A 25,398-nucleotide genomic window follows, 5' to 3' on the forward strand; every position below is an offset into this window, starting at 1 on the left:
AGAGAGAGAGACACACAGAATTGGAAGCAGGCTCCAGGCTCTGAGCTGTCCGCACAGAGCCCGATGTGGGGCTCAAACCCGTGAACCAGGAGATCATGACCTGAGCGAAGTCCGACACTTAACCGACTGAGCCACTGGACACCACCACCCCCCACCCGCCATCAGAGTATTTATTGTGTTGGACGGTTTACTGAAATCTGTCTTTTCTCTCTATGGTTATGGCATCAATTTGTTTATAACTGGGTTCTTTCGATTGTATTTGTGTTCAGTTTCAGTGCTTCCTCTTTTTTATTTTCTTTCTGGTTTACTTTTTTAAAGAGATGTAAAACATATGTGACATATGTAAAGCCAAAATGATCTGACAAGGTCTATTTAAAGAAGTCTTACTAACACATCCTCTCCGTGCCATTTCAAATGATCCTCGACATGTAAACGTTTTTATTAATTTCTGGCTTGCCTTTTACATTTCTTTCTGCAAAAATGAATGTATACATACACACACACACACACACTTATACCTATGCCTACATATATAACATATATATTATGTACTATATATCTTACATGTGTCATATGTGTGCCATATATAACATATATGTTACTTATGTAGGCATATGTATAATCTTATATATATATTTATTTCCTTTCTCTCAAAAACATGTAGCATATTGTATTGTCTTAGAGCTGCCGTGACAAAGTATCGCAAACTCAGTGGTTTATAACAATAGAAACTTATTCTCTCACAGTTCAAGAAGCTAGAAGCCCCTTCTTGTGGCTCAGAGGCGATATCTGTCCGATGGTGCTCTCCAACTTCTGACGGTCACTGGCAAGCCGCGGTGCTCCCTGGCTTGTGGAAGCATTACTCCAGTGTCTGCTCCCATCTTTCCATGGGCTCTCCCAGCATGATGGCTCTCTGTGTCCAAATTTTCCTCTTCTTATAAGGGCACCAGTCATTGGATTAGGGTCCATCCTAATCCAGTATAACCTTATCTTAACTTGACTACAGCTGCAAAGATGCCATCTCCAACTAAGTTCACAGGTACTGGGCGTTCGGACTTCAGCATCTCTTGGGAAGACACAATTCAACTCATAACACATACTGTATATAATCCTCTACATGTTACGTTTTTCACCTAATAATATCTCTGGGAACTCACTTGGTATCACTTCACAGAAATCTTCCTCTTTTTTTTTTTTAAGTTTGTTTATTTTGAGAGAGAGAGAGAGAGAGAGAGAGTACAGGAGGGGTGAGAGAAGGAGGGAGAGAAAGAGAATCCCAAGCAAGCCCCACCCTATCAGCACAGAGCCTCATGTGGGGCTCAAACTCATGAACTGTGAGATCATGACCTGAGCTGAAACCAAGAGTCAGATGCTCAGCCGAGCCACCCAGGTGCCCCTACGTTTGCATCTTTGAAGAGTGAAGATTTTCCTTTAAATTTATTCCGAAGCTTTTTAAAGAAAAATTTATTTATTTTTGAGAGACAGAGAGAGAGCACAAGCAGGGGAAGGGCAGAGAGAAAAGGAGACACAGAATCCAAAGCAGTCTCCGGGCTCTGTGCTGTCAGCTCAGCTGACATGAGGCTCAAACCCACAATCTGTGAGATCATGACCTGAGCTGAAGTCAAATGCTTAACCTACTGAGCCACCCAGGAGCCCCTATTCCTGTGTTTTTTATTGCAACTATAAGTGTGATTTTCCTTTCTTTCATATCATCTCACTAGTTATTCTTTGAATTTGAATATGTGAAGATAATAGATTTTTGTTAAATTTTTATATTGCTGCTTGAATCAATTCTCTTAATTTTGGTCTTATTTTTAGAGTGATTCTTTTAGGGTTTCCATTTATGCTACGATATTATCTGCAAACAGAGATCATGTCAGAGCTTCCCTTCCAATTCTCATACTTATATTCCAACTAGAAAGAAGGAAGAGGACTGCAAGTTTGAGTTTCCCTGAAATCAGATCATGAGTCAAGGACGTGAGCAGAGGAAGGGAGCTTATTTGGGCAGTGGTCCCAGGAAGCCAAGTGAAGGAAGGGAGAAAACCCTAAAAAGAGGCCTTAGTAGTTATTGCTGTGGACAGTTGGACTCACTCTACCTAGATCTCCTAAGGAAGGTCACAGAACAATCCTTAGAATAGCTCCACCAAGGGATGGAGAAGCTGAGGTATCCAATTAAGATATGCCTGTTAAGGGGCACCTGGATGGCTCAGTCGGTTGAGCGTCTGACTTTGGCTCAGGATATGATCTCGCTGTCTTGTGAGTTCGAGCCCCACATTGGGCTCTGTGCTGATAGCTCGGAGCCTGGAGCCTGCTTCCGATTCTGTGTCTCCCTCTCTCTCTGCCCCCTCCCCTGTTCTCTCTCTCTCTCTCTCTCTCTCAAAAATAATAAACATTAAAAAAAAAAAGATATAGCTGTTAAGGAAGAGTGAGGGCAGGTCTGGATAAAAGAAAAAAGTGTGAGCATGTATTAGAAAATAATAATCCTTACATTTCATTGCCTGTTGTGTACCAAACACTCTCATTAATCTCATAACTACCCCTTGGTGTAAATAAAGTTGGAGTGGGTGGCTCAGTCAAGCGTCCGACTTCAGCTCAAGTCATGACCTCACAGTTTGTGAGTTCAAGCCCTGTGTAGGGCTCTGTGCTGACAGCTCAGAGACTGAAGCCTGCTTTGGATTCTGTGTCTCCCTCTCTCTCTGCCTCTCCCCTGCTTGTGCTCTGTCTATCTCTCTCTCTCATAAATAATAAATGAATAAACTTAAAAAAATGCATTTATTTCTTTATTTTGAGAGTGAGAGAGAGCACAACTGGGGAGGAGCAGAGAGAGAGGCAGGGAGAGAATCCCAAGCAGGCTTCACACTGTCAGTGCAAACTCATGAACTGTGAGATCATGACCTGAGCCGGAATCAAAAAATCAGACGCTTAACTGACTGAGCCACCCAAGCCGCCCCTAACAAACTTTTATAGATAATATGGCTCGAATATGACAGAGCCAACTACAGAGCCTGGATCTGACTTAATAATTAATACTTACTTTCCTAAACCACAATAACCTCCAGGTCTGTTTTGCAGACTATTTTTTTTCTAAAGGCCAGTGGCAAATAAAGATGATAATCAATTGTGTTTGAATGGGTGTTTGTTTTTTTTTAATTTTTAATGCTTATGTATTTTTGAGAGAGAGAGGGATACAGAGTGTGAGTGGGAGAGAGGCAGAGAGAGAGAGAGGGAGACCCAGAATCCAAAGCAGGCTCCAGGCTCTGGGCTGTCAGCGCAGGGCCCGATGCGGGGCTTGAACCCACAAACCGCGAGATCATGCTCTGAGCTGAAGCCAGACGTTTAACCAACTGAACCACCCAGGCACCCCTGAATGGGTGTTTTTTATTCTTTTGCAGGCAGTCCTAGGTTGGCAACCCTCACATCAACCTCAGGGAAATGAAAAATCTCCATTTGGTAGTTTTATGACTACACCACTTAGTCCCCAAAGAACACTTTTCCCTGAGAATTTCAACCTATATGATGAGCATAAATCCATCATTTCAGAAAAAATGAATTTCAGAAAAAGTTATTGTAGGGTCATTCTTTTGCAGGTCGATAGAAAATTAAACTCATATGTCATCTCTGTATTTCCTTGGGTTTCTAGGAAAGTTTTCAGAAACTTCTAGCTCATAGGAATGAAATAACTTTTTGATACGTATTTACTCTTGCTTGAGAATTTTCAACAGAAAGCATAGCCCTAGACGTAAGTGTGGAGGTTAAACAATTGTACATCAAGAAAATAAAAAAGAAAATACCAAGTAATGTTTGGGACTTCCATAATGTTGGAAATTTTTAATAATTATCATGTATTAATTTGAACAGGTATACTGGCTCTCTCTGTGCTCTTTTTTTCTTTCTTTCTTTTTATTTTTTTATTTTATTTATTTTTTTAATTTTTTTTTTCAACGTTTATTTATTTTTGGGACAGAGAGAGACAGAATGAACGGGGGAGGGGCAGAGAGAGAGGGAGACACAGAATCAGAAACAGGCTCCAGGCTCTGAGCCATCAGCCCAGAGCCCGACGCAGGGCTCGAACTCCCGGACTGAGAGATCGTGACCTGGCTGAAGTCGGACGCTTAACCGACTGCGCCACCCGGGCGCCCCATCTTTCTTTCTTTTTAATATGGAATTTATTGTCAAATTCGTTTCCATACAGCACCCAGTGCTTATCCCAACAGGTGCCCTCCTGCGCTTCTTTTTAAAAAAAATTTTTTTTTTCAACGTTTATTTATTTTTGGGACAGAGAGAGACAGACCATGAACGGGGGAGGGGCAGAGAGAGAGGCAGACACAGAATCGGAAACAGGCTCCAGGCTCTGAGCCATCAGCCCAGAGCCCGACGCGGGGCTCGAACTCACGGACCGCGAGATCGTGACCTGGCTGAAGTCGGACGCTCAACCGACTGCGCCACCCAGGCGCCCCCTTTTTTTGGATTTTTTTTACACATAGGCAGAGATAATCCTGATAATGCCAGTTTAACATTTACTGGTGCCTGTAAAACAAAATAAATGTCTAGTGACGTGCACAGAAACATTTTACGGCTTGCTCACACTGGAAGGAAGATCTATAAACATTAGGGCTATGGTGAAGGAAAGACTGTAGTTACCAAGCCAAGGTGCCAAGGACGGGGATAGACGCAGAAGTGGATGTCCCACCCCAATCTGGGCATGAAAGTAGGCGGTATCGAGAGGCTGCTCCCAGGCTGTTATAGATCACTATGCGCGAAGTACCTGGCGGCAATCTTGGTAGAATCAAGGATAAAATAAGGGAAAACAGAAAGGTTTTGGTTTTGTACAAATATGTATGTCCAAGCGTGTGCTTGACCTGGCTGCTGGTCAGTATAAGTGAATGACTGCTCGTGTAGGTCTGTTTCCTCCGCCTATCAATATTTCTGTAAGGACTGGTTTTTAGCTTGGGAGGCAGGGATGTTCACTCTCTTAGGATCATAGCTGTCAGACTCCTATAGCAAAACCACTCTTTTCATTTAAGGCTGCCAAGCCATGGGGAGACAACCTGGAGCCCGGTGCCTTCAGTACAGAGTAGACTAAATGATCTATTTTATAAGCTAGATCTGACATATATTGAACTCTGTTCACTGAAAAGAAATAATACTTCTTTTTTTTAACACTCATGGAACCTTCACAAAAATTGACCATACATGTAGGCCACAAAAACCTCAATAAATACCAGAAAGCAGAAATAACACAGACCTGGGGTGCCGGGGTGGCTCAGTTGGTTAAGCATCCAGCTCTTGATTTCAGCTCAGATCATGATCTCATGGTTCAAGCCCCACGTTGGGCTCTGCCCTGACAGTGGAGAACCTGTTTAGAACTCCTTTTCTTCTCCCTGCCCCTCCCCCTGCTTGCATGCACGCTCTCTCTCTCAAATAAATAAACATTGAAAAAACAATAAATAACACAAACATAATTATCTGATCAGAAAGCAAATCAACTGAGAAGACAAAAAGACCCTGTGACCTGAAACTTTAAAACTCTAAAAGAAGTCCAGGGGTGCCTGGCTGGCTCAGTCCGTAGAGCATGCTGGCTCAGTCAGGGTCATGAGCTCAAGCCCCATTTTGGGCATGGAACCTACTTAAAAAAAAAAAATTAAAAAAAAATTTAAAAACTCTCAGAAAAGTCTAGAGTCAACGAAGATATCAAAACTAAATTTGCCGTTTAATTACAAAAAACACTGGTAATGCTACATATTAGTACCCAGGGATTACAGCTAAAGCAATCCTCAGAAGCAAATTTGTGGAGCTAAACATTATATTAGTAAATAAGAAAGAATAAAAGTAAATTAATTAACCACCTGACTCAGGAAGACAGAGGCAAGATCAACAACCAAAAGGAAAGAAGGAAAAATGAACTGAGAAATGTGAAAGCAGAAAACAATAAAATTAAAATCAGAGAAATGATCTCAATGAATAAATTTATCAATTAAGAAGGGTAGGGGCACCCGATGGCTCAGTCAGTTAAGTGTCCAACTCTGGTTCGTGAGATCAAGCCCCAAGTTGGGCTCTGTGCTGGCAACGCAGAATGAAAGAAGGAATGAATGAATGAACGAATGAACTTTAAAAAAAAAGGGTAAACTAAACTACTAGCTAACCTGATTAAAAAAGCACAAATATACATACTATAAAATGCAAAGCAAAATTAAAAAAAAATCATAGATGACTATTTTGCTTAATTGTCTGCAAATAAATTTGAAAATCCAGATGAGATGAATAATTTTTCTAAGAAAATACAATTGATAGGGGCACCTGGGTGGCTTAGTTGGTTAAGCGTCCGACTTCAGCTCAGGTCATGATCTCACAGTTCATGAGTTCAAGCCCCGTGTTGGGCTCTGTGCTGACAGCTCAGAAGTCTAGAGCCTGCTTCAGATTCTGTGTCTCCCTCTCTCTCTGCCCCTCCCCCTCTCACGCTCTGTCTCTCTCCCTCTCTCAAAAATAAACATTTAAGGGGCGCCTGGGTGGCGCAGTCGGTTAAGCGTCCGACTTCAGCCAGGTCACGATCTCGCGGTCCGTGAGTTCGAGCCCCGCGTCAGGCTCTGGGCTGATGGCTCAGAGCCTGGAGCCTGTTTCCGATTCTGTGTCTCCCTCTCTCTCTGCCCCTCCCCCGTTCATGCGCTGTCTCTCTCTGTCCCAAAATAAATAAATGTTGAACAAAAAAATTTAAAAAAAATAAATAAATAAACATTTAAAAAATTAAGAAAATACAATTTAATAAAATTGGTAAAATAAAAATCTAAAAATTACCTATTAAAAACCTAAGAAAAAGGATAAAAATTGTTACAATGGTAGACTTTCAAAGAACACCAGGCCCAGAGGACTTCATAGGCTAATCTTAACCAAATCTTAGGAACTAAACAGGCTCTAATGCTTTTCAAATTATTCCAGAACAGAGACAAAAGAGAAAAGCTTCACAATTCTGGTAGTAAAAGTGACATATGCTTACCAAAAACTGACGGGTAGCATAAAGAAAATTACTGACAAAAATCAATTATGAACATTGAACGCAAAAAACGTTCAGCAGTTTCAGAAACTGAATCCAGGGGCACCTTAGAAGAATTAAAGGGAAAATAGCTTTTTCCCGCCCTGGGATTGCAAGAATGATTCAGGATCACTCACTATGTCAGGAAGCAGTTGGGTTTATTTGGTTGGCTCACTCAACATCTATTTTAGTCTCTTTTTGGCGTGCCATCCCATACTGCGGAGGCTGGTAAGCTCAGAATCCTCATTTCCCAGAGTCCCTTGCAGCTAGGGTCCTCAATGTATGTTATGTTCGCCCATCAGAGGCACTTGTGTGAAACTCGATTTCAGAACTCAATTAAATAGGGAAGAGGTGGTGCCTGAGGCACCCGTTTTGCTGGAGTTGATTGTAGAAGACGTGGTGAAACAGTGGAGCTAACGGTCCAGAATCAGTTCATCAGTTTTGAGATCCAGAGGCGACAGATAATTCTGGCGGCAACGCCTCATTCCCAGATTACATTAAGACAGTGTGCTCCTGGGGGCGCCTGGATGGCTCAGTTGGTTAAGTGTCCAACTTCAGCTCAGATTATGATCTCAAGGTTTGTGAGTTCGAGCCCCGCGTCGGGCTCTGTGCTTACAGCTCAGAGCCTGAAGCCTGCTTTGGAATCTGTCTCCAATCTCTGCCCCTCCCCACTTGTGCTCTCTGTCTCTCAAAAAAAATAAAATAAATAAACGAAAAAAAAATTTTTTTAATTATATTAAAAAAAAGACGGTGTGCTCCTGGAGCTAATGGATGGGAGCATGGCTTCCTGACCATGGTGGAGGGAGCCCATCTCTTGGCATGGCTTTGGGAATTATTCTTAGAACCTGCTCCTCCTGCCCTCCCGATTTGTGAGCACTTGATTCCCTGTATTAAATCCCTTTCTATTTCCTGCAACTGAACTCAGGCTGATAAAATAGATTAAAAAAGAAAAAAGAATTGTATGATTTTCTGCAAAGATGATGCAGTTGATAGATTTCAACATCCACATTTGATTTTTAAAAATCTTCCCAGGCACCCGGGTGGCTCAGTTAGCATACAACTCTTGATTTTGGCTCCGTTCATGATCTCATGGTTTGGGAGTTCAAAGCCCACATTGGGCTCTGTGCTGGCAGTGCGGAGCCTGCTTGGAATTCTCTTGCTCTCCCTCTCTCCCTTCCCCTCCCACACACACGTGTTCTCTCTCTCTCAAAATAATTAAATAAACTTAAAAAAAATTTCTTAAAACAGGAAAGATGAATCTTTTTAAAAGCCAGCAATATGTCTAATGAGGAAACACTGAAGCATTCCGGTGAAAATCAACAGCAAGGGGCATCTTGCTGGCTCAGTTGGTAGAGCACGTAACTCTTATTCCTGGGGTCGTGAGTTCAAGCCCCACGTGGGGCATGGAGCCTACTTAGAAAAACAAAATAAAGTGGAAAAGGTGTTTAATGTTAAAAAAAGAAAACAGCAAGACAATTATGTCTACAGTCTCCATTATTATTTAGCATAGTTCTGGACATTTAACCAACATAATCAGACAAGACAAAGGCACAGGGGGTATAACCATTAGAAGAGAGATACATTTATTACTATTTAGAGATAGCTGTATACCTAGAAAACTCAAGAAACTCAATTATAAATCTATTATAAACCATATGAGAACTTATGACCTGCAAGGATATAAAATTCATGTATGAAAATCAACTGATTTCACCTATACAAACAGTAACAACCAGTTAGCAAACATAATGGATATATACCAGTTATACCTCAGTGAAGAAAGAAGAAAAAAAGAATGAAAGGAAGGAAGGAAATAAAGACCAAATAAAGACCCAGTGGAAATAAAGACCCAAATTACAATAGCAAAAAATAAAATCCCTAAAAACAAACTGATAAAGACGATATTTTAAATGCTTTTGTTTTGCTCGCATCTGAAGGAGAGTCGGCTTAGCTGAGAACTCTAGATAAAAGTAAAGTTCCCTCAGAATGCTGAAGATACTATTCTGTTGTCTCTTCTATCCAGTACTGCCACTGCGGAGCCCAATATTAATCTGATTCTTGTCTGTCTGCAGCTGATCTGCTCCTTCAGTTTGGAAGTGGTTTTGTGTTGTTGTTGTTGTTGTTGCTGTTGTTTTGTTTTTTTGTTGTTGTTTTTTCCCCCCAGGATTTTATTTTATTTTATTTTAATTTTTTTTTAACGTTTATTTTATTTTTGAGACAGAGAGAGACAGACCATGAACGGGGGAGGGTCAGAGAGAGGGAGACACAAAATCTGAAACAGGCTCCAGGCGGTCAGCACAGAGCCCGACGCGGGGCTCGAACTCAGGGACCGCGAGATCATGACCTGAGCCGAAGTTGGCCGCCCAACCGACTGAGCCACCCAGGCGCCCCCCCGCCCCACCCAGGATTTTATTTTTAAGTAATCTCTGTACCCAGCATGGGGCTGGAACTCACAACCCCCAAATCAAGAGTCATTTGCTCCACCCACTGAGCCAACCAGGCACTCCAGGAAGCTCTTTTGAAAAGCAAACACAAAAGCAAATCTTCCAGCTATTAATTGCCAGAGGGTTGAGCAGGGCTGAAAGCCTGCCACATCCAGTAGAACATTAGCGTTCTCTCCACCACACCTCCTACCACAACGCCTACTTGCTATGGATCACACAATGCCAAAAATCTAAGCAAAATCAGTCTTCAACCAATTCAGCTCAAATTCTTTAATGATTTCCTACTCAAAGAATTTGACCACCTCACCTTTCCAACTACATAAAACTGCATTTCAGTTTTTAACCACCAGATGTCACCTGAGAAACAGTAAGCAAGAGTCTATATTTGAATCTTCGCAGAAGAAAAATATCGTTATCTTTTATGCATGAAAATTAGAATGTTCTTGGTAGGATATATCAGCAAGAGGGGTAGGAAGGTGCATACTAGTTGAAATGTGGCAGATAAATAAAAATATTTACGCGTATTTAGATTCTCAAATAGAGTCAACTGACGATATCAGTTTTCCAAATGTTATACTAACACAAAGAGCTCTTTTTAGTGGAAGTCATTGGAATAGTTTTTAATGCTACCAATTCTAATATCTATTGGTATGAAAAAAAACCCCAAAACTTACTTACTTACACCAGAAGGTAAACCAAAATAATAGAGATGAGTAACTTTGAAGTTCATGAACTGATTTTTATCAACAACCCCCTTCCCTCTTCTGTAATCTATTATTTTCTTATGTGTGTGACCAGACTCCTTCAATGACCTATAAAACCCTGCATGATTTGGCCCCGACCACCTTTCCTGCTTCCCTCTCCTTCCTTCCTGGCTCTCCCCAGCTGCCCTGGGCTTCTTACAAATCCAGGAATGTGGCAGTGTCCCTTTGCATATGTTAGGGGTTCTGTCTGGAATGAGCCTCCAACCCTCTTTTATCTTATGAGTCATGAGCCTCCAGGACATAGTTTGAATGCCAGCTCCCAAGGAAGCCTTTCTTGGCCACGGTCAGTGCTGTCTAGATTTGGATTCCTTCCAATCTGCTTTTCCTTCATAATAGTTGACACCATCTGTTATTATCTACTTGTGTGGTGATTTGATCTAGATGAGAACCACCTCCATGGGGCACCCTTGTATCTCTGCCATCTAGGCCACAGTAGAGTTTCAATTTTTTTTCTAGTTTATTTATTTTGAGAGAGAGCGTGCAAGCCTGAGTGGGGGAAGGGGAGAGAAAGAGGGAGAGAGAGAAAATCCCAAGTAGGTCCTGTGCTGTCAGTGCAGAGTCCGACTCAGGGCTCGACCTCACAAACCTCCAGATCATGACCTGAGAGGAAACCAGGAGTTGGACACTCGACCAACTGAGCCACTGAGACACCTCAAGTTTTTTTGTAAAGTGTGTTTTTTTTTAGTTTATCTAGGCCACAGTAGAGTTTACTCAATAGCACTTAATAAATATTTGTTGAAAGAATTATTGAATACAGGTTACAATGTTTGTGCACATCTCCCATTAGAATGCAATCTTCATGGAGGATGATCTTTGTTCTGTCCACTCTTGCAACCCTATGCCTAGAAGAGGCCCACTGTAGGCATTAATGTTGTTAAATGGATCCTTGAACAAATGAATGGGTATACATGGTTGACAGTCTGGCCAGCTATGAGGCAAATTTGTTTTTAATTATTTTTGAGAGAGAGAGAGAGAGAGTAATAGTGCGTGCACGAGTGGGCAAAGGGCGGGAAGAGAGAGAGGGAGAGAGAGAGCATCCCAAGCAGGGCCAGCTGCCAGCACAGAGCCTGACTTGGGGCTTGACTTGATCTCACAAACTGCAAGATCGTGACCTGAGCTGAAGTCAAGAGTCGGTTGCTTAACCGACTGAGCCACCCAGGTGCCCCATCTATGAGGCAAATCTTAAGTGAAATAACATTTTTTTTAAAGTAGAAATTTAGTTTCTTATCACCTTCATTTGCTGACTCAAAAACCAACCAAACATGGACGCTAAACCCTTTCCTAGGGTTTTCTTCCTTCCTAGGGAGATCACAGGGATTTTTCACTAGGACCATGCAGTGCAGTTATGACTGATTCACAGCTGGGTGGAAGGCTGGAGAAGCTCTTCCACGTGATAAAGGGCTTGCAAAGGGGATTTTTCTGGGTGCTGCCACAAGCTAGCTCAGAGACTCTGATTGGAAATACTCCATTATTCCGCAAACATTATTCATTCATTCAGTAGCGTTTTACAGAACAACCATTATGTGTCTGTGACACTGCTTGAAGCTAGGGCTATAAAGCCAAATGAGACATGGTCCCGGCCCTCAAGAAGCTTGTCATCTTTTAGGCAAGACAGACCAATAGACTCATCGCTGAAGTCCAGTGTGGCCCACATAAATATTCTGCACGGTGTATCAGTAGAATACACAGCTCAAATTAATTTGAATTGTGGTCAGGGATCTTCGGGAGAGCTTCCTTAAGGAGGAGACACCCAAGCTTAGTTTTCAAGGATAAGAAGCCTTCAGTTACAGAAAGAAGAGCAGGGCCCCCAGATGGCTCAGTTGGTTAAGCATCTCACTTCAGGTCAGGTCATGATCTTGCAGTTCATGAGTTCGAGCCCTGTATCAGGCTCTCTGCTATCAGCATGGAGCCCACTTCAGATCCTCTGTTCCCCTTCAGATCCTCTGCCCCTCCCTTGCTTTTGCACTCTCTTTCTCTCAAAAATAAACGTGAAAGAAAGAAAGAAAGAAAAGAAAGAAGCACCACTTTCTAGAAAACAACTTGCAGAAGGGCACAGAGCACTGGGGCACAATGGCTGGTTTTGAGGACCTAAAAAAAAGTCAGCATGGCTCTAACAAAGCATGGGGCTGTTTCAACAGAAGCTAGGAGACTCTCAGTGACCCTGAAAGAGTTGGCAAGCTGATTCCTCCACCCCCACTCTCCCAGCCCAATCTCCCAATGAATAATAATTCTCTTTTTGTACATAAGGCAATGATAAATCAGAGACAGAAGTCTTCAGCATGAGTGACAGCTGAAGCAAATACGGGTTGATAAATCAGCATGAGTGTCTATTACTGGTTTTCTAGGGAAAATCACTGAAGCTGGTTATGGGAACCCGGCAAAGACGAGTGAGAAGACAGACGTTGCACCTGCAGTAAGCTGTGCTTACAGCGTGGGTTCCCTGAGAAACCAGAGCCTGAGGGAAAAGCTTGTGAGCTGCCCCCCTTGTAGGGAGGTGCAATCCCAGGGAAGCAAGGGTGAGGGAGAAGGGGGAATGAATCAGGGGCGAATGTGAGAGAGGCTGGAGTCAGCCTGTTATTGGTTGCAAGTAGTTATGACTCCATCTCATGGGATGTGTTCAGTAAGACCAAACAAACTGCGGCATCTCAAGGCAGCCCCGCAGGAGAGAGGAAGGAAATCGATCTACCGGCTCGTTCCCATTCCCCACATCCTGCTAGTAGAGAGCCTACCCTGTGGGTCATTAACTTCCCTGGAAAGACGTGCTTCAGCCTCTCCAGGCCCCTAGGGGAAGCCGAAGTGGGCATCCATCATGGTTTTTGGCCACCTGTTACTTTTGAGCCCTTTTTATATATGGAGGATGTCTCAGTTTCGGAGAGTTTGCTCTCCAAAGAAGTCAGAACGTCTCTTGACGTCTTAGATTTGAGGATGGGGGTGCTCCAGGTTCTGCCAGTTAGATCCACACCAGGGAGACCTCCATGCAGAAGGAAGTGAGGCACCTCACAGATGCCATCCTGACAGGTGAGGGGAGAGGAGGCCGCGTCCAGGGACCACTGCCGGAGATTCTAGCGGTGGCCTCTAGAGTCCACCCCTGGGGGTGAGTGCTGGGCTGTCCAGGCCCTGGGAAAGTGGGGTACTTGGGGGAGCCATCCTGCTGTGTAACTTGCATGTGGCTCCCGGGATCAGAGCATCCATGGTTGATTCAATGGCCCCCACCAAGAGTCTGACAACTACTTTAAACTTTTAATAAAATTCTTTTTCTGCTTAAACGAGTCAGAGTGGGTTTTGTTTCTGAAATCAAGAACCTTAAAAGATTCATGTAACCTAAAAATAAACTTGAGGTTGTCTTCAAGTCATGACATATTTTATTTTAATGTTTATTCCATTTTTGAGAGACAGAGAGAGAAAGGGAATCAGGGAGGGACATAAGAGGGGGACAAAGTCTGAAGCAGGCTCACGTGCGGACACAGCCAGCCTGATGCAAGGTTCGAACTCACAAACCGTGAGAACATGACCTGAGCTGAAGTCAAACGCTCAACCAACTGAGCCACCCAGGCACCCCAGGTTGTGACATACTTCTACTCCTAGATCTGCTTGTTTGTGTGGAGCAGATCTCATTAATTTCCATTCTATACCCTATAATCATAGAATTCTGTGGTCCTAGAGACCATTGTATTTGATCACTCACCTTTGGCTTTGAGCTGATTTTCTTACCACACCCACTGAGAGAACCGAATTTCTCCTGGAACAAACAAGATAATTTATTCTAGCTGAAATGACTGTGCCCGTCATCCAATGCGTAGGGCTGAAAGGGCATTCTTGGGAAATTTTATTTATATGAGAGACAGGTGACAGGGCTGCAGGCCATAATCTAATTGAGTAAGACACTGCTGGTAGGAAAAAAACCACAAAAACAAAAAAACAGTGACCTATAAATCTGTAATTTTCCTGCTATATCTAGCGAAACCAGGTCACTGTTTCTAGCCCTAACTTTGTTCCCTGGTGTCTTAAGCATTGAGCTGTGTCACAAATTTCCTTTGGATAAGGTTGATGAGTAAACTGTGGGGAAAAAGAAAAATGTAAGGCAAAACCCACAGGGATCTTTGGAAAGCCTAACTCCTTAAAGTAACCACTTGTGTCCCAGCAGTATAGTACGAGGATCACAAATTATTAAAAGGGTTATGGTAATGTTCTTCCTTCTAGCTCATTAAGAAGAATGTGGTGACATTTTCTTTTGATTTGGTGTAACTTCCCTCTTGAGAGGAAAGATTATCGTGGCCAGTGGGCACCAGCGTGATCTTATATTTAGAGCTATTTATTCCCCAAGGATGACTGAGTGAGTATGGGTGTTAAGTTGGGACACGTATCAGAATCACCAAAGGACGCTATCACCACTCTCCTTCCCCATGATTGTCCTATGCTAGGTTTTAGCTTAGAATGGCAAAGAAACAGAATGTTCTACTGGGTATAGGTCACACTACTCAGAAATATTTTATTTTATTTTTTTTTAATGTTTTATTTATTTTTGAGAGAGTGCAAGTGGGGGTAGGGGCAGAGAGAAAAGGGGACAGAGGATCCAAAGCAGGCTCCATGCTGACAGCCGCGAGCCTGATGTGGGGTTCAAACCCATGAACTGTGCGATCATGACCTGAGCCAAAGTTGGACACACAACTGACTGAACCACCCAAAGCATCCTCTCAGAAACACTTAAATACATTAGCTGCCAAAATGGCCCTGTGCAGTCTAGAGAACTCTGCCCCAACCAGAGTTTTAAGAGAGAGAGCGAGCAGAGGAGGGGCAGGGAGAGACAGAGAGAGAACCCCAAGCAGGCTCCACACTGTCAGTGCAGAGCCCGACTCAGGGCTCAAACTCACAAACCGTGAGATCATGACCTGAGCCAAAATCAAGAGTCAGATGCTTAACTGAGCCACCCAGGTGCCCCAATGCACAGACATATTTAAAACAAATAAACTAACCTGGTCGCATCAGGGAATGCAAACCAATTATTCTTACAGAAGTATGTTTAATAGTTTGATAAGGAGGTACTTCTCTAAAGGAAACCATTCTGTGATCACATTTCTGGGAATATTTCAGAATACTCTGGGTGGGCAAGCAAGGCAGCAAGGGTCAACCCTCAGCACGAGTAGTTCCCGTTCTCAAACCTGCCAGTGAGGACACATCCTCCACCTCCACTGAGCCAGAGTAACTGAGGCATCAGCAGGAGACCAGGAGTGTACCAGTAACTCAGCATCCTTTGCAGACAAGGAAATCTTCGGAGTGGATAAGAATGCACCCCATCCACGGGGCGCCTGGGTGGCTCAGTCGGTTAAGTGTCCGACTTTGGCTCTGGTCATGATCTCACGGTCTGTGAGTTTGAGCCCCGCGTCGGGCTCTGTGCTGACAGCTCAGAGCCTGGAGCCTGCTTCGGATTCTGTGTCTCCTTCTCTCTGCTCCTCCCCAACTTGTGCTCTGTTTCTCTTTCTCTCAAAATTAAATAAACATTCAAAGTATAATAATAAAACAGAGAAACAGCCAAATGAACCATAACACTCTCCTGATTCAGATACAAGTTTATTGGACATTTCTCAACTGAGAGAGAGGCCCCAGGAAAGTGGTTGAGTGTTTGTGGACCCCAGAGTCAGGCCTAAACTTGCTGACCCACTAGCCACGGCAACCTTGGGCGAATGGTTTAACTCTGTATCCCTAACTGTCTGGTCAGGTTGTTTGAAAGGTGTATTGTATTTATTTATTAAAATATTTCTTACTGAAGTGTAATTGACACACAATAGCATATTAATTGCAGGCATGCGTCATAATGATTCAGTAATTTCATACATTACAAAGTGATCCCCGTGACAAGCGTGGTCACCATCTGTCACCGTACAAAGTTATTACATTATTGACTATATTCCTGAGGCTGTACTTTTTATCCCCGTGATTTATTTATTTTATAACTGGAAGTTTGAACCTCTTAATCCCCTTCACTTACTTTGCCTGCTCCCCAAGCCCTCTCCATCTGGTAACCACTCGTTTGTTTACTGTATCTATGGTTTAAGGGAGGTCACAGCTGTAAAGCCCATAGAGGGCCTGGCACCCAGCAGAGACCGAACGATCTGCAAACAAGGCCTCTGAGTTTTCCTATACAGGTTGGGGCCCCTCTTCAGAGACCCATCAGGATGTGCTCTCTGTGGAGAAGAGCAAAATGCACCACTCCATGAAAGACTAATCTTTCTAATCCACCAAATACATAGAAAGCTATTTTATTTGATAAACTCCATTTAGACGATACTTTTTGTTACGTGACGAGAACAAATGTCCCATATTTAATTTGCTCCAGTAAAATCTGAGTCCAATCCTCGTTCAGTGCAATAAAAATGTAATCCTCCTGGAAGACACGCTTCTCGTCTGCCCCACTTTGAAATTCTCATTCAAATCTGCCATTTATGTGAAATTCAGAATTCTCACTAGAATGAATATCCCCTAGGTCTGTCCAGATAGATGTTAAATAATTTATGTGAAGAGTTTAAAATTTTTTTTTAGTGTTTATTTCGTTTTGAGAAATAGAGACAGAGAGCGATGGGGAGCTCAGGCTCCAGGCTCTGAGCTGTCAGCACAGAGCCCGACGCGGGGCTCAGAACTCACAAACTGAGATCATGACCTGAGCCAAAACCGAGAGTCGGATACTTAACCGACTGAGCCACCTAGGGGCCCCGATTTTCTTTCTTTCTTTTTTTTTTTTTTAATGTTTATTTACTTTTGAGAGAGAACGTGAGCAGGGGAGGGGCAAAGAGAGGGAGACAAAGGATTCCAAGCAGGCTCTGAGCAGAGAGCCCAATATGGGGTTCAAACTCACAAACTGTGAGATCATGACCTGAGCTGGAACTGGATGCTTAACCAACCAAATAACTCAGGTGCCCTGAATCCATTTTCAATAATACATCCATGTGCTGTTATCCAATGACCTGGACATGCTTGGTCCTCGGAGTGGATTCTGAAGGACCCGATGCCTGCTTTCATGGCATCCCCAGTTCACCGGTGTAGGTGATTAAAGGGGCTGCTTAGATCTTTCATTCTGTGTGGAATGTCTGTCTAATTTTAGTACTAGAAAAAAGAACTCTGGGGGCGCCTGGCTGGCTCAGTCAGAACAGCGTGCAATTCCTGATCTCAGGGTCGTGAGTTTGAGCTGCATGGCGGGTATAGAGATTACTTAAATAAATAAAACTTAAAAAAAAAAAAAAAAGACTCTAATAGAGGGATCATGACGTCATGTCTTTCCTATGCCAAGCCTAGTTTTACTTTTTGGGAAAATACTGAAGATCTAGTCTCAGGTACACAGTTATTTTCATTCATGGGCTTTTATATGTTAATAACTTTTCATACATATATATATGTTTTGTTTGTTTGTTTGTTTGTTTATGGAGCCATAAACAAAAAGTGATTTGTGTTCTCTTCTGAAAACAGAACTAGACTTTTGACCATGATCCCAGAGACACTGAAGGGAAAGATTACCTTGCAGGCACTGAAGGGGACTCGGTGCTCAGGGGAGTTGCATCTGTCCGCTGGTTCTACAGGCAGCTTGATGAAGATTAACAAGGTGGAGTGTCATTGCTGGTTAAAACGCATTCCCACAGGCTTTCCAAGTCCGTTGCCTAAATGGCAGAAGAGAGGATGCGTGTATCAGAGGAATGCATTTTGAAAGCACATTACAAATAGTTCTGTTCCACACAGTCTTTCTGTCCCCCTATGCCCTCCAACCACATACTGCTCCTGACCTAGATGAATGTTGCCTGAAGAGTTATTGTCTATGTCAGCCTTTTTTTTTTTTTTTTTTTTAAGTTGTGGGGCTAAAAACCTTGCCAGTTCATTCATTCATTCATTGAACAACTTTTTTTTTTCTTTTTTTTTTTTTTTTTTTTTTTCAGTAGGCACCATACCCAGCTTGGAGCCTCACACAGGGCTTGAACTCACGACCCTGAGATCAAGACCTGAGCTGAGATCTAGAGTCCAATGCTTAACTGACTGAGCCACCCAGACACTCCCCCTACCAAAGGAAACAATTTCTTAAGTGCCTAAGAAAACTGACCATGGTAAAGAACTTCATCAAAGAAATTATTTTTGCATCAGTGCTTAAAATGTCTCTTTCTCCACAGGAGCAGGAACCAGGGAGAAGACAGCAAAGCGAGGCAGGAGCAGGCTGGACAAGCCCTTGCAACCACAGAAGGCCTTTGTGGTCAGCCCAAGTGAGCAAGGGGGAGAGAGAGGGCAGACCGAGGTCAGAGGAGTAGACGGAACAGGATCATGGAACCTGGACCGGGTGCTAAGATGGGAAGTCGAGGGACGATGCTGGTCAAGGGAGGGACATAACCTGACAGGTGTTTTCACAGATCACTCCGCGTGCCGTGTGACGAGGGGATCTTGTGACTGGGGCCGATACAAACTAATCCAGGAGTTCTACCTGGGCCAGTGCAGGATTATTATTTTCGTCTTCCACTTGTTGCAAATCCAGATTAGTATATGATCCCTCCCCTTGGTTCTACCTCAGCTGTTTCCTCCAGAAACAGCAGGCCCTTTTAGGTAATGACACTTCTCCTCCCCAGAGAACATGACCATAATGACCTAGCATGGGAGGGGAGGGGGGCGAAGCGGCCCATCCTCTCATGATCTCTTAGCAAACGCGTGGGTTGGCGTGACCCGGAAAAGTCATGCGGCAACTATGCCCCAAACCAAGATTTTTTGACCAAAAAAAACAACAAACAAAAAAACCCCAAAAAACCCAACCCAAAGATGAAAGTGAGTATAGTTTTTTTCTCTGTAAGGAGAAGCCTGTTTTACCAGGTTATTGCCTTCATAACACAGGCCTAAGTTACGGTCAACTGTATGGGTTTTCTAGGTGAATTATGATTGGGGCACCTTGGTAGCTCAGTCGGTGGAGTGTCCAACTTCAGCTCAGGTCATGATCTTACAGTTTGTGGGTTTGAGCCCCGCGTCAGGCTCTGTGCTGACAGCTCAGAGCCTGGAGCCTGCTTCGGATTCTGTGTCTCCCTCTCTCTCTGCCCCTCCCCTGCTCGTGCTCTGTCTCTCTCTCTCTCTCAAAAATAAACATTAGGGGCGCCTGGGTGGCTCAGTCAGTTAAGCGTCTGACTTTGGCTCAGGTCGTGATCTCACGGTTTGTGGGTTTGAGCCCCACATCAGGCTCTGTGCTGACAGCTCAGAGCCTGGAGCCTGCTTCAGATTCTGTGTCGCCCTCTCTCTCTCTTTCTCTCAAAAATAAATAAGTAAATTATGATTGAAGCACACGTGACTTGAAGTATGAACTGTGCCAGGCCCTCCATGGAGGGGGCAGCCTGTTCTCCAAGCCTTCAGTGTGAACTTTAACAGCAACAGGGATGACAGGAGCCAACACTTCCTGAACACTTAGCTTTTGCCACGTATTCAACTAGATCAGGTGTCGGCAAACTTTTTCTGGAAGGGACCAGATAGCAAATGTTTTGGGACTCTCTGGGCCCAAAACTCTGTCACAACTACTCAATTTTGCCGTCGTAGTGAGAAAGCAGCCACAGATAACATGGGAGGGGCGAACGTGGTTCTGTTCCAATAAAACTTAATTTTCCAAAACAGGCAGCAGGCTGGGCGGGGGCCCACGGGACATAGCTTGAGGGCTCCCGACTGAATGATTTACAGATTTACATGTATCAAGTTATTTGATCCTCAAAACACCCTGGTTGTTATTACTGCCACTAATTTACAGATAAGGAATCTGAGGCACAGAGAGGTCACGTAACCAGCCTGGCACAGCACAGCTCACACATGGCAGAGCTGAGATTCACACCCATGCACCGCGGCTCCAGAAGGTGAAAGCCAAGTCACCGTGAGTGTGGCTGGGCCAGGACGAGCCCCAGGCTCCGTCATGTACACGTTTCTTCTGCAAATTGATGAGTTATGTGGTTTCTTCACCTATAAGACGCCTACCTCACACAGTAATAAGGAGAATAAAATGTCGGAAAATGGAATGAACCGAACATTGTTTCCATCGGCACGGTGCTTTGGAAGAGTGGTCAAGTCACTCCACATGTTTGGGTCCTTTTGGTAGACTAGGTGAGGGTGGTGGTGGTGGGGTGTCTCTGGGTTACTGGGGACACCTGCGTCTGCCTATGTGTGATCATCTTGGCAGTTTATACAAGAACGGTTGCGTTAGCAGCCTATGATTTTTCTGCTGCTGTTCTTTCCTCTACATACTTCCTGCAATTATTGTGAGAATCAAAAGGAAGGGAAAGAAATAGAGCCACTTATGGAGAATAAGGAATGTTAACAGAAATTCTGTAGTATGCATACAGGGAGAAACTTTATGCTTCCTGTTCTTTCTCCAAAAATATAGATAAGTATGCGTGTTCTTTAACAGCTATGCTGGAGCTTTCTTGGATTTTTTTTTTTTTTTTAATAATGTTTATTTTTGAGACATAGAGAGAGAGAGAGAGACAGAGTGAAATTTGGGGAGGAGCAGACGGGAAGAGAGAGAGAGAGAGAGAGAGAGGAGAGAGACACAGAATCCGAAGCAGGCTTAAGGCTCTGAGCTGTCAGCCCAGAGCCCCATGTGGGGCTCGAACCCATGAACCGTGAGATCATGACCTGAGCTGAAGTCGGACGCCTAACCTACTGAGCCACCCGGGTGCCCCTGGAGCTCTCTTGGATTTTTAAGATAAAAATGTTTGGAGCTCAAGTTTAATTATTATTTTGGAGAGCCAAATTTTTATGATTCAATCGACTCCATCTGTGTTCACAAGCTAAGTCAAAAGGAAAGTTTGCTGGGTTACATTTTCTAGCTCTCTTTCTGTGTATCATTTGTAATACCACGTGGCTCCCTTTTTAGATAAGTCTACTGAAAAAAACTAATGTATGCAATGGAAGTTTATTTTGTGTAGAACTTCTGTTTTTTCTTTTCTGTATTTTTGTTTCAAAGTTTTACTTACTTTTTTAAAATTTTTTTTTTTTTTCAACGTTTTTTATTTTTGGGACAGAGAGAGACAGAGCATGAACGGGGGAGGGGCAGAGAGAGAGGGAGACACAGAATCGGAAACAGGCTCCAGGCTCTGAGCCATCAGCCCAGAGCCTGACGCGGGGCTCGAACTCCCGGACCGCGAGATCGTGACCTGGCTGAAGTCGGACGCTCAACCGACTGCGCCACCCAGGCGCCCCTTACTTACTTTTTTAAAAAAAATTTTTTTTTAGATTTATTTATTTTTGAGAAACAGAGTGAGACAAAGTGTGAGCGGGGGAGGGGCAGAGAGAGAAGGAGACACAGAATCTGAAGCAGGCTCCAGGCTGTGAGCAAGAGGTCAGCACAGAGCCTGACGCAGGACTCGAACCCACAAACTATGAGATCATGACCTGAGCCAAAGTCAGACGCTCAACCGACTGAGCCACCCAGGTGCCCCAAGTTTCACTTTTTAAAAATTTTTTAATGTTTATTTATTTTGAGGGAGAGAGAGAGTAGGAGAGGGGCAGAGAGAGAGAGAGAGAGAGAGAGAGAGAGAGAATCCTAAGCAGGCTCCATGCTCAGCATGGAGCTGGACACGGGGCTAGATCTCACGACAGTCTGCTACGATCTGCTCATGATCTGATTGCCTTGATGAGCAATCAAGGGTTGGATGCTTACCAACTGAGCCACCCAGTTGCCCCTAAATTTTCATTTGATTAAAAAAAAATTTTTTTAATGTTTATTTATTTTTGAGAAAGAGACAGAGACAGAGTACGAGGGTGGGGAGGAGCAGAGAGAGAGGGAGACACAGAATCCGAACCAGGCTCCAGGATCTAAGCTGTCAGCAAAGAGCCCGACACGGGGCTCAAACTCATGAACGGTGAGATCAGACCTGAGCTGAAGTCTGATGCTTAACGGACTGAGCCACTCAGGCGCCACAATAAACATTTTTTTTTTTTTTTTAAAGAATGCTACATAAAGTTAGATGGTATATAACCTTCTGAGATTGACTGTTTTCTTCCACATAATTCCTGATGCATATATCTGGAATTCATCCTTTTTATTGCTGAGTAGTGATCCATAGTAGAGATGCACAACAATTTCTTCAACCGTTCACTACGGAAGGACATTTGGTTTATTTCCAGTTTGGGATATTATGAGTACAGTTGCCATGATTTTCCATGGGTAAGTTTTTGTATGAACATAAATGTTTATTTCTCTGGAATAAATACCCACAAGTACCATTGCTAGATTATACAAAGTGCATGATCAGTTTTCAGGAAACTGCCAAACTGTATTCTCAAGTGACTATGCTATTTCATCATTATTTATCTTTGAAGTATATGTTAAACAGGAAAACTCCTTTGTGCATTCAACATTAACTGTAATATCAAGTATGCATATTTTTTAAGATTTAACTCAATGACATCTTTTGTCATCTGAGAAATTACACAATTCATCTTACATAAGATCTATTGTTAAATTATTTTATTTTATTTTTAAGTACTTTATTTTCAAGTAATCTCTACACCCAATATGGGCCTTGAACTCACAACCATAAGATCAAGAGTCACATGCTCTTCTGACTGAGCCAGCCAGACACCTCATATTTTTTAAAAAAAATTTTAATGTTTTTATTTATTTATTTTTGAGACAGAGAGAGACAGAGCATGAGCAGGGGAGGGGTAGAGAGAGAGGGAGACACAGAATCTGAATCAGGCTCCAGGCTCTGAGCTGTCAGCACAGAGCCCGATGCAGGGCTCGAACTCACGGACTGTGAGATCATGACCTGAGATGAAGTGGGAAGCTCAACCTACCGAGCCATCCAGGCTCCCCAAGGCACCCCATATTTTAACTCAAAATCCACCCAGTGGTGGAGGAGAATTTAAACCTCTTCGTATTCCTACTATTGAATATATTTCATGTAGGGGATCTTTACTGATATTTAACCTTTCTCATCTTTCAAAAACAAGACAGTCTCCGCTGCAGTCAAAAATGTGTTATCCTCAACAAAGGTCAAAATGAATAAAAATTAAATTGCTAATGTGCTGAGGGAGCCTGGGGGGTTTAGTTGGCTAAGCGTCCAACTTCAGCTCAGATCATGATCTCGCAGTTTGTGGGTTCGGGCCCCGCGTCAAGGCTCTGTGCTGACAACTCAGAGTCTGGAGCCTGCTTCGGATTCTGTGTCTCCCTCTCTCTTTGTTCCTCCCCCAGTGGCACTCTGTCTCTCTCTCGCTCAAAGATAAAATAAAACATTAAAAAAATTTTAAATTGTTAAGGCACTGAAAGAAAATGTGTTTTTCTCCTCTGTTTTTACAAGTGGAGAATACAAAGCACAGTGAAATCAAAACTTTCCCCCCAATATCCTATAGTTTAAGAGCAGAAAATACAAGCTCTTAATTGGGTTGACTCCAAAGGTGCACTTAAAAAAACCCACAAAAGAATGCGATTTTTATCCTTCCTTTTCTTTTACCTCATGTAGGTAGACCAGAAGATCAAACCACAGAAACTTTTTTTTCTAAACAAAACAAAACAAAAAAATCAAAAAGTGCTTGGAAGTCAAGGTGGTATTCTCTATAAAGGAGCAAACAGATACAAGGGTGACTGGGGAGCACGATCTCATGGACCGTGAAAGAAAAGATAGCGCATGAGCTCAGCTACACTATTTATGACGCAGCTGACAAATGTCTGTGGAGAACTGACTATGCCAGACACTGGGCATACAGTGGGCTGGGTGTTGGGGGGAGACGGGAGGCCACAGGCTATAGGAGGAGAAGTATAATGCCATCCAAGCACTTTCTGCCCAGCTGTGCCACACGTGGCTCCCCGTGAAGACGCTGGAGAGAGGGGCGCCTGGGTGGCTGAGTCAGTTAAATGTCTAACTTCAGCTCAGGTCATGATCTCACGGTTCATGAGTTCAAGCCCCGCGTCGGGCTCTGTGCTGACGGATCAGAGCCTTGAACCTGCTTTGGATTCTATGTCACCCTCTCTCTAACCCCTCCCCCACTGCTTGTGCTCTGTCTCTCTCTCTTTCAAAAATAAACATTAAAAATTTTAAAATAAGGGGCGCCTGGGTGGCTCAGTCGGTTGAGTGTCCGACTTCAGCTCAGGTCATGATCTCACGGTTTGTGGGTTCAGGCCCCGCGTCGGGCTCTGTGCTGACAGCTCAGAGCCTGGAGCCTGCTTTGGATTCTGTGTCTCTCTCTCTCTCTGCCCTTCTCCTACTCACACTCCGTCTCTCTCCATCTCAAAATTAAATAAACATTAAAAAAAAAAAAGAGGCTGGAGAGTGACACAGGACAGCATATGCCTAGGTGACAATAGCCCACATTTGCACTGACCTCAGGACAAATGCTGGGCAGACAGCTTTATACATATTACTTGTTCAGTCCTGTGAGGTCACTGTCATCGCTCCATTTTACAGATGAGGACACTGAGACTTGGAGAGTTAGTAAAATATAACATGTCATGGGGCGCCTGGGTGGCTCAGTCGGTTGTGTCTGACTCTTGATTTCAGCGCAGGTCATAATCTCACGATGCGTGAGTTCGGGCCCCACATAGGGCTCTGTCCTGACAGAGCAGAGCCTGCTTGGGATTCCCTCTCTGTCTGCCCCTCCCCGACTCTCTCTTTCTCAAAATAAATAAACATTAACAAATAAAATAAAATAAAATATAACACGTCATTTACAACTGTCTGGTTTTCCATGTGCACTGAAAATGTCTCCCATCCACATTATCTTTCCTGCCCCGAGGATGGCATGCCCCTGTCCACAGAGGTGCAGCCTGACCTGGGAGGCAGCTGTGGGCTACAGCCTCCTTTGACCCCATGTGACTTTGGGCCAATGTCATCTTTGACCAAGACTTGTATACATTAGTCGCTGCAAACCGAACTCACCCGAGCTCCAGGAAGCAGGAATCAGAGCGTTCTTCCGCTCTAGAGAACACAATCTCCTTCACTCTTGGTTTCCATCTTTATTTAGACACAGGACTCCCCTTTCCAACATTTTACCCTGAGGGGAAAAAAAAAAAGGAAAAACAAGGAATTGTTTTGGTTGAAGAAGGTAGGGGAGTGGCCAAGATCTCACGGTTCTCACCACTTTCCTTCCCTGGAGGCTGCCGAGGGCTGAGCAGTTACTGCTGGAAGCCTGGCTGACCCTTGGCTCTTCTCTGAACCTGAGACGCATGAAAGTG

This window comes from Leopardus geoffroyi, chromosome A1, assembly GCF_018350155.1.
Source record: "Leopardus geoffroyi isolate Oge1 chromosome A1, O.geoffroyi_Oge1_pat1.0, whole genome shotgun sequence".
In the NCBI taxonomy this organism is placed as follows: domain Eukaryota; kingdom Metazoa; phylum Chordata; class Mammalia; order Carnivora; family Felidae; genus Leopardus; species Leopardus geoffroyi.